The sequence below is a fragment of the Pristiophorus japonicus genome, chromosome 9, assembly GCF_044704955.1.
Source record: "Pristiophorus japonicus isolate sPriJap1 chromosome 9, sPriJap1.hap1, whole genome shotgun sequence".
Classification (NCBI taxonomy): Eukaryota; Metazoa; Chordata; class Chondrichthyes; family Pristiophoridae; genus Pristiophorus; species Pristiophorus japonicus.
This window is the reverse complement of record NC_091985.1, coordinates 192,008,648-192,018,903: the sequence shown is the minus strand read 5'-3', so window position 1 is coordinate 192,018,903 and position 10,256 is coordinate 192,008,648. Positions and strand designations below refer to the sequence as shown.

Genomic DNA, 10,256 nt, shown 5'->3' with positions numbered 1-10,256 from the left:
CTACACGCTGGTTACTGGGAGACACACACACACACACGGACTGTAATAGAGGTAACACTACACGCTGGTTACTGGGAGACACACACACACACACACGGACTGTAATAGAGTTAACACTACACACTGGTTACTGGGACACACACACACGGACTGTAATAGAGGTAACACTACACGCTGGTTACTGGGAGACACACTCACACACACGGACTGTAATAGAGGTAACACTACACGCTGGTTACTGGGAGACACACACACACACACGGACTGTAATAGAGGTAACACTACACACTGGTTACTGGGAGACAAACACACACACACACACGGACTGTAATAGAGGTAACATGACACACTGGTTACTGGGAGACACACACATACACATACACGGACTGTAATAGAGGTAACATGACAAACTGGTTGCTGGGAGACACACACACACACACACGGACTGTAATAGAGGTAACACTAAACGCTGGTTACTGGGAGACACACACACACACACGGACTGTGATAGCGGTAACACTACACACTGGTTACTGGGAGACACACACACACACACACGGACTGTAATAGAGGTAACACTACACGCTGGTTACTGGGAGACACACACACACACACACACGGACTGTAATAGAGGTAATACTACACGCTGGTTACTGGGAGAAACAAACACACGGACTGTGATAGAGGTAACACTACACACTGGTTACTGGGAGACACACACACGGACTGTAATAAAGGTAACACTACACGCTGGTTACTGGGAGACACACACTCACACACACGGACTGTAATAGAGGTAACACTACACGCTGGTTACTGGGAGACACACACACACACACACGGACTGTAATAGAGGTAACAGTACACGCTGGTTACTGGGAGACACACAAACACACACACACACGGACTGTAATAGAGGTAACACTACACACTGGTTACTGGGAGACACACACACACACACACGGACTGTGATAGAGGTAACACTACACGCTGGTTACTGGGAGACACACACACACACACACGGACTGTAATAGAGGTAACACTACACGCTGGTTACTGGGAGACACACACACACACACGGACTGTAATAGAGGTAACACTACATGCTGGTTACTGGGAGACACACACACACACACACGGACTGTAATAGAGTTAACACTACACACTGGTTACTGGGACACACACACACGGACTGTAATAGAGGTAACACTACACGCTGGTTACTGGGAGACACACACACACACACAGACTGTAATAGAGGTAACACTACACGCTGGTTACTGGGAGACACACACACACACGGACTGAAATAGAGGTAACACTACATGCTGGTTACTGGGAGACACACACACACACACACGGACTGTAATAGAGTTAACACTACACACTGGTTACTGGGACACACACACACGGACTGTAATAGAGGTAACACTATACACTGGTTACTGGGAGACACACACACACACACACGGACTGTAATAGAGATAACACTACACGCTGGTTACAGGGAGACACACACACACACACACACGGACTGTAATAGAGGTAACACTACACGCTAGTTACTGGGAGACACACACACACACACACACGGACTGTGATAGAGGTAACACTGCACGCTGGTTACTGGGAGACACACACACACACGGACTGTAACAGAGGTAACACTACACACTGGTTACTGGGAGACACACACACACACATGGACTGTAATAGAGGTATCACTACACGCTGGTTACTGGGAGACACACACACACACATGGACTGTAATAGAGGCAAAACTACACACTGGTTACTGGGAGACACACACACGGACTGTAATAGAGGTAACACGACACGCTGGTTACTGGAAGACACACACAAACTGTAATAGAGGTAACACTACACACTGGTTACTGGGAGACACACACACACACACACACACAGACTGCAATAGAGGTAACACTACACGCTGGTTACTGGGAGATACACACACACACACGGACTGTAATAGAGATAACACTACACGCTGGTTACTGGGAGACACACAGACACACACACACAGACTGCAATAGAGGTAACACGACACGCTGGTTACTGGGAGACACACACACACACACATGGACTGTGATAGAGGTAACACGAAACGCTGGTTACTGGGAGACACACAGACACACACACGGACTGTAATAGTGGTAACACTAAACGCTGGTTACTGGGAGACACACACACACACACACGGACTGTGATAGAGGTAACACTACACACTGGTTACTGGGAGACACACACACACACACACACGGACTGTAATAGAGGTAACACTACACACCTATTACTGGGAGAGACACACACACACACGGACTGTGAGAGAGGGAACACTACACACTGGTTACTGGGAGACACACACACACACGGACTGTGATAGCGGTAACACTGCACACTGGTTACTGGGAGACACACACACACACACACGGACTGTAATAGAGGTAACACTACACGCTGGTTACTGGGAGACACACACACACACACACACGGACTGTAATAGAGGTAATACTACACGCTGGTTACTGGGAGAAACAAACACACGGACTGTGATAGAGGTAACACTACACACTGGTTACTGGGAGACACACACACGGACTGTAATAAAGGTAACACTACACGCTGGTTACTGGGAGACACACACAAACACACGGACTGTAATAGAGGTAACACTACACGCTGGTTACTGGGAGACACACACACACACACACGGACTGTAATAGAGGTAACACTACACACTGGTTACTGGGAAACACACACACACACATGGACTGTAATTTAGGTAACACTACACGCTGGTTACTGGGAGACACACACACACACACGGACTGTAATAGAGGTAACACTACACGCTGGTTACTGGGAGACACACACACACACACGGACTGTAATAGAGGTAACACTACACACTGGTTACTGGGAGACACACACACACACACACACGGACTGTAATAGAGGTAACATGACACACTGGTTACTGGGAGACACACACACACATACACGGACTGTAATAGAGGTAACATGACACACTGGTTACTGGGAGACACATACACACACACACGGACTGTAATAGAGGTAACACTAAACGCTGGTTACTGGGAGACATACACACACACACGGACTGTGATAGCGGTAACACAACACACTGGTTACTGGGAGACACACAAACACACACGGACTGTAATAGAGGTAACACTACACGCTGGTTACTGGGAGACACACACACACACACACGGACTGTAATAGAGGTAACACTACACACTGGTTACTGGGAGACACACACACACACACACACGGACTGTGATAGTGGTAACACTACACGCTGGTTACTGGGAGACACACACACACACACACACACACGGACTGTGATAGAGGTAACACTGCACACTGGTTACTGGGAGACACACACACACACACACATGGACTGTGATAGAGGTAACACTACACGTTGGTTACTGGGAGACACACACACACACGGACTGTGATAGAGGTAACACTACACACTGGTTACTGGGAGACACACACACACACACGGACTGTGATAGAGGTAACACTACACACTGGTTACTGGGAGACACACACACACACAAGGACTGTAATAGAGGTAACACTACACGCTGGTTACTGGGAGACACACACACACACACGGACTGTGATAGAGGTAACACTACACACTGGTTACTGGGAGACACACACACACACACATGGACTGTGATAGAGGTAACACTACACACTGGTTACTGGGAGACACACACACACACACACACGGACTGTGATAGAGGTAACACTACACACTGGTTACTGGGAGACACACACACACACACACGGACTGTAATAGAGGTAACACTACACACTGGTTACTGGGAGACACACACACACACACGGACTGTGATAGAGGTAACACTACACGCTGGTTACTGGGAGACACACACACACACACGGACTGTGATAGAGGTAACACTACACACTGGTTACTGGGAGACACACACACACACACGGACTGTGATAGAGGTAACACTACACGCTGGTTACTGGGAGACACACACACACACACACACGGACAGTGATAGAGGTAGCACTAAATGCTGGTTACTGGGACTCTATCCACTCTCGCTCCCTCTCACTGTTCTCTGTCTCCCCTCCCCCCCGACTCTCTCCCTCTGTCTATCTCTCTCTATCTCCCTCTCCCTCTCTCTCTGTTTGTTTCTGTCGGTGTGTCTCTCAGTCTCTCTGACCCCCTCTATCTCTATCTTTCTTCTCTATCCATGTCTCTCTCTCTCTCTATCTCCCTCTACCTCTATGTCTGTGTCTCACTCTCTCTCTGTCTCTCTGTCTCTCTGTTTGTTTCTGTTTGTGTGTGTCTCTCTGCCTCTCTGACCCCCTCTATCTCTCTCTGTCTTTTCTATCCCTGTCTATCTCTCTCAGTATCTCCCTCTCCCTCTATGTCTGTGTCTCCCTCTCTCTCTGTTTGTTTCTGTCTGTGTGTGTCTCTCTGTCTCTCTGACCCCCTCTATCTCTCTCTGTCTTCTCTATCCCTGTCTCTCTCTCTCTCTATCTCCCTCTCCCTCTCTCTCTGTCTGTGTTTCCCTCTCTCTCTGTTTGTTTCTGTCTGTGTGTGTCTCTCTGTCTCTCTGACCCCCTCTATCTCTCTCTGTCTTCTCTATCCCTGTCTCTCTCTCTCAGTATCTCCCTCTCCCTCTTTGTCTGTGTCTCCCTCTTTCTCTATCTCTCTCTGTCTTCTCTATCCCCGTCTCTCTCTCTCTCTATCTCCCTCTCCCTCTATGTCTGTCTGTCTGTCCCTCTCTCTCTATCTCTCTCTGTCTTCTCTATCTCTGTCTCTCTCTCTCTCAGTATCTCCCTCTCCCTCTTTGTCTGTGTCTCCCTCTTTCTCTATCTCTCCATGTCTTCTCTATCCCTGTCTCGCTCTCTCTCTATCTGCCTCTATGTCTGTCTCTCCCTCTGTCTCTGTCTTCTCTATCCCTGTTTCTCTCTCTCTCTATCTCCCTCTCCCTCTATGTCTGTCTGTTCCTCTCTCTCTTTCTCTCTCTGTCTTCTCTATCCCTGTCTCGCTCTCTCTCTATCTCCCTCTCCCTCTATGTCTCTCTCTCTCTCCCTCTCTCTCTCTCTGTCTTCCTCTATGTTTCTCTCTCCCTCTGTTTTTTTCTCCCTCTGTTTCTCTCTTATTCTCAGTCGAGCTTTGAAAGGGTTATTGCCTGTGCTAAAACAACATGCAGAGGCCCAGTAAATAGACACAGTAAGCATTCCTCCCCTAACATCACCAACAGGAACTTCTGGATAGTCTCTGTTCCTCTGCCAGTCTCTCTCTCGATTACTCTCCAGATGTCATCCGCCCCCTACTCTGAACTCTGGACAGAGGCAGGACTCTCGCTCCTCACTACAGAAGGAATGCAGTTTGAAGTAACTTGTTGTGGCTTTACTGCCAGTCCCACACAAGCTGTGAGTCAGGCAGCTGCTCAGTTGTCAACATCTGGATCTGCTTCTCCACAACTGGGTTCTGAGAAGGGAACATCAGGCTGTTTATTATTTGTCCCCAGTGAACACCACATCTCATGGAAAGATCAATGCTATTCGAGAATCGTTGCTGCATCCTTGCAGCGAGGGAGGGAGGGAGGGAGGGAGAGTGGGGGGGGGGGGGAAGGGAGAGTGGAGGGGGGGAGGGAGGGAGGGAGGGAGAGTGGGGGGGCGGGAAGGGAGAGTGGAGGGGGGGAGGGAGAGTGGGGGGGGAGGGAGGGAGAGTGGGGAGGGAGAGTGGGGGGGAGGGAAGGGAGAGTGGGGGGGAGGGAAGGGAGAGTGGAGGGGGGGAGGGAGAGTGGGGGGGGGAGGGAGGGAGAGTGGGGAGGGAGAGTTGGGGGGAGGGAAGGGAGAGTGGAGGGGGGGAGGGAGAGTGGGGGGGGGAGGGAGGGAGAGTGGGGAGGGAGAGTGGGGGGGAGGGAAGGGAGAGTGGAGGGGGGAGGGAGAGTGGGGGGGGAGGGAGGGAGAGTGGGGAGGGAGAGTGGGGGGGAGGGAAGGGAGAGTGGGGGGTGGGAGTGAGAGTGGGGGGGAGGGAGGGAGAGTGGGGAGGGAGAGTGGGGGGGGAGGGAGGGAGAGTGGGGGGGGGAGTGAGAGTGGGGGGGAGGGAAGGGAGAGTGGGGAGGGAGAGTGGGGGGGAGGGAAGGTAGAGTGGGGGGGGAGGGATAGTGGGGAGGGGGAGGGAAGGGAGAGTGGGGGGGAGGGAAGGGAGAGTGGGGGGGAGAGTGGGGAGGGAGAGTGGGGGGGAGGGAAGGGAGAGTGGGGGGGAGGGAGAGTGGGGAGGGAGAGTGGGGGGGTAGGGAAGGGAGAGTGGGGGGGAGGGAGGGAAGGGAGGGAGAGTGGGGAGGGAGAGTGGGGGGGGAGGGAAGGGAGAGTGGGGGGGGGAGTGAAGGGAGGGAGGGGAGGAGGGAGGGAGAGTGGGGGGGAGGGAAGGGAGAGTGGGGGGGAGGGAGGGAGAATAGGGAGGGAGAGTGGGGGGGGAGGGAAGGGAGAGTGGGGGGGGAGTGAAGGGAGGGAGGGGGGGAGGGAGGGAGAGTGGGGGGAGGGAGGTAGAGAGAGAGGGAGAGTGGGGGGGAGGGGCGGGGGAGGGACAGTGAGGGGGGAGAGAGAAGGGAGTGAGGGAGAGTGGGGGGGGGGTGGAGGGAGAGAGAGAAGGGAGAGAGAGAAGGGACATTCCTGAAAAGCTCCCTCTTTGACCCAGCTTTTGGTCACCTGACGTAATTTCTTCCTGTGTGGCTTGGTGTCAAATTTATCCGCTTTGTCTTAAAACATCGCCGTGAAACGCTGTGGGATGTTTTACTATGTTAAAGGCGCTGTATAAATACAAGTTGTTGTTGTTGTCTTACTCTGTAGGGAAGGAGGGAGGGGGGAGGGGACGGAGGGAAGGAGGGAGGGAGGGAGGTAGGGAGGGAGAAAGGAAGGAATGGAGGGAGAGAGGACGGAGGAGGGAGAAAGGAAGGAATGGAGGGAGAGAGGACGGAGGAGGGAGGGAGGGAGAAAGGGAGGACGGAGGGGACGGAGGGAGGGAAGGAGGGAGAAAGGGAGGAAGGAATGGAGGGAGACAGGACAGAGGGAGGGACGGAGGGAAGGAAGGAATGGAGGGAGAGTGGACGGAGGGAGGGAGAATGGAAGGAAGGAGGGGATGGAGGGGACGGAGGTAGGGAGAAAGGGAGGAAGGAGGGGACAGAGGGAAGGAGGGAGGGATGGAAGGAATGGAGGGAGAGAGGACGGGTTGGAGGATTCTACATTTATGACTTTCTCGACCTGACGATGCAGCAAAGCCCTTCACAGCCAATGAAGTAGTTTTGAAACGCAGACACTGCTGTAATGTAGGAAATGTGTCGGCAGCCAATATGCGCGCAACAAGCTCCCACAAACAACAATATCATAAGTGAGCAGACCATCTGTTTTACTGATGCTGGTTGAAGGATAAACGTTGACCTGATCTTCCAATTGTGTCGTGGGACACAACACTTGGTGTCGTTTCCAACACTGCTGATCGTTATTGAAGGTGACGGGACAAGATGATTAAAAAAACGGATCTGAAGAGATCGCAAAGTCTCTGTTTGGAGAATGGACTCGGTGGAGAATATTTCTTTGTTTTTTGTATTTTTTCTGAGGGTATTTTCCCTGTGCTGGGGTCGACCTGTGCAGAGACGTGAGAAAACTGGTTTTGTTCAAACTCCAGGGACCACATTGGCAGTTCGCTGTGATAAAAAGAACTGTCGGCCCACCAGTCCCAGCTGAAGGAAGGGGGCCATGAATATTGACGAAAGAGCTGTCGGCCAGGAAGGGGGCATTGACAAAGCCACTCGAATCTGCAAAAGCACATCCGGCTCAGAAGGAAAGTCGGACAAAGAACGCACTAGCCTGGCCAGCCAAGGAGGAGCCAGATCTTTCCCAACACAAAGACTGAGAGAGTTGCCCAGACTCAGGGCCACAGCCCAATACTCATGGGTTGGATGGCCCAGCACTGACTAAGTACCCGTGCTTAGAAACAAAAGGATTTTAAAGAGTGGCGGGAAAGATAGCGGGGGGGGGGGGGGGGTGGAGTAGCAAGACTCCCATAAAGACAGGCTCTTTTCACTTTACTTTTAGCTTGGAGCCTGGAACTTGGAGACCGGTGCAATCCACGGTCCAGGAGTACGTGCTGAGGGACGCAATAAAGGTCGGTGCAGTCACCGCAAAGGCACGGTGGGGAAGGGCCAGGGTTTCAGGCCCTTCCGCCACGGCAAACCCAGGGGATGGAATCAGACCCCCCTCCCCTCGACCTGTACTTTTTTTTTTTTAAATCCAATTTCTTTCCAGGTCAACTCTAACGCCAAAGATCACTTTGCGCCAATGTGTTTGATCTTAGGCCAAAAGGCCGAGAGGCGAAGTTGCACTGTTCCTGGAAATATTGCAATACCAGGTCGGTGCAGGGAGTGGACGGGGCAAGCCCCTGATCCAGCTCCCTGTCCAAAAATCAATTCAATATCATGTCCCCCACAGGGGATATTAAACTGATAAGAACAGATACTACACTTGATCTTAGCCTCGGCCTGTACTTGCTAATCTGCGTGTATACACAGACCACCATGTCCTGAAACACACCTGTGTTGTGCCATGTCCAATGAAAGTCTCTGCACTGTTTCGTAACTTGTACAGAAATGTAAATGTATCCCCGGTCCGTGTACTGCTTTTATCTGCATAGTGCTACATGTAACGTGATTGGTGCTGGGTATTGAAAAGTATCCTGGAATGGAATGGAAACCTGTTCTCATCTGCTCCATGTTACATTTGCACAGTGCTACATGTAACGTGATTTACGGATTGTACTAAACTGCACCTTGAAATGAAATGCACGCTAGTGCATCGTATGGAACTGCTGTCAGCATCCAAACCAATTGTATGGAATTGCTGAGCGCAAGGAACTGAGTTATTTTCCAGTGTTTTGTGAAAATTTTATATGAATAAAGCATATATTTTGGGGGGAAAAGAATCTCTCTCTCTCTCTCTGCCTCGCTCTCGCTCCACCAAGATCAATGTACCAGGAGCAAGCCGCAGTTTCACAGACGAAGGGACCGAGACTGAGAACCAGCAGGCAGCGACTTCCCACAGCTGAGCTGAGCGAGGAAACCAACTGTGTGTGTGTGTTGGGGTGGTGAGCATGGTCGCCAGTGTCCCGAGCCGGTAACCAGAGATCCCAGGCTGAGCTGTGTGGGGTGCAAAGGGCTCAGGGTTTTCTCACCAGTGAAGCTTTTCAGGGCGATTCTGGGGAGGGATCTTTGACTGGGAAATTTGTTGGGAGGGGGTGGAGTTCGTGTCCACCCGGGAATTACTGCATGGCACTGGGTCTCATTTCTGTCCTGTATGTGTGTGGTTTGTAACCTGGGTTTTATTCTCCACAGAGACAGTGATTTCGTTTAGCAGTGCACGTTTTCAGCCGGTGTATCTTGGACCAAATAAATAAATGTACGATTTTTCACCAGAGCATTCCTGTCCGTGACTTATTCCATTTACACTCTGAATAATAATCCCCGGGTACAGAATTTTCGTAAGGCGATTTGAACCGTCCATCTAGTGATTGGGCTCGGATCAAAACCGCTTACAGGGTCCTCAGCTTTATAAACAGAGGCGTGCAGTACAAAAGCATGGAAGTTATTGCTAAACCCTTTATAAATCACTGCTCCGGCCCCAGCTGGTGTATTGTGTCCAATTCTGGGCTCCACACTTTAGGAAGAACACAAAGGCCTTGGAGAGGGTGCAGAGATTTACCAGAATGGTACCAGGGCTGAGGGAATTCAGTTTCGTGAGGAGACTTCGAGAAACTGGGATTATTCTCCTGAGATCAGAGTAGTGATGGGACTCAAACCCACAACTTTCTGGCTCAGAGGGGAGACAGTGTTACCCACTGTTAGTATGTAGGTACAGCAAGTGATCAGGAAGGCAAATGCAATGTTGGCCTTTATTGTAAAGGGGGATGGAGTATAAAAGCAGAGAAGTCCTGCTACACCTGTACAGGGTATTGGTGAGGCCACACCTGGAGTACTGCGTACAGTTTTGGTCTCCGTATTTAAGGAGGGATATACTTGCATTGGAGGCAGTTCAGAGAAGGTTCACTCGGTTGATTCCGGAGATGAGGGGGTTGACTTATGAAGAAAGGTTGAGCAGGTTGGGCCTCTACTCATTGGAGTTTGGAAGAATGAGAGGTGATCTTATTGAAA

General features: G+C 51.1%; 1 pseudogene; it reads right to left on the bottom strand.

The window, feature by feature from the left end:
- Nucleotides 1-8,424: 8,424 nt before the first annotated feature.
- Nucleotides 8,425-8,604, bottom strand: LOC139274234 (U2 spliceosomal RNA; annotated as a pseudogene).
- Nucleotides 8,605-10,256: the final 1,652 nt, after the last annotated feature.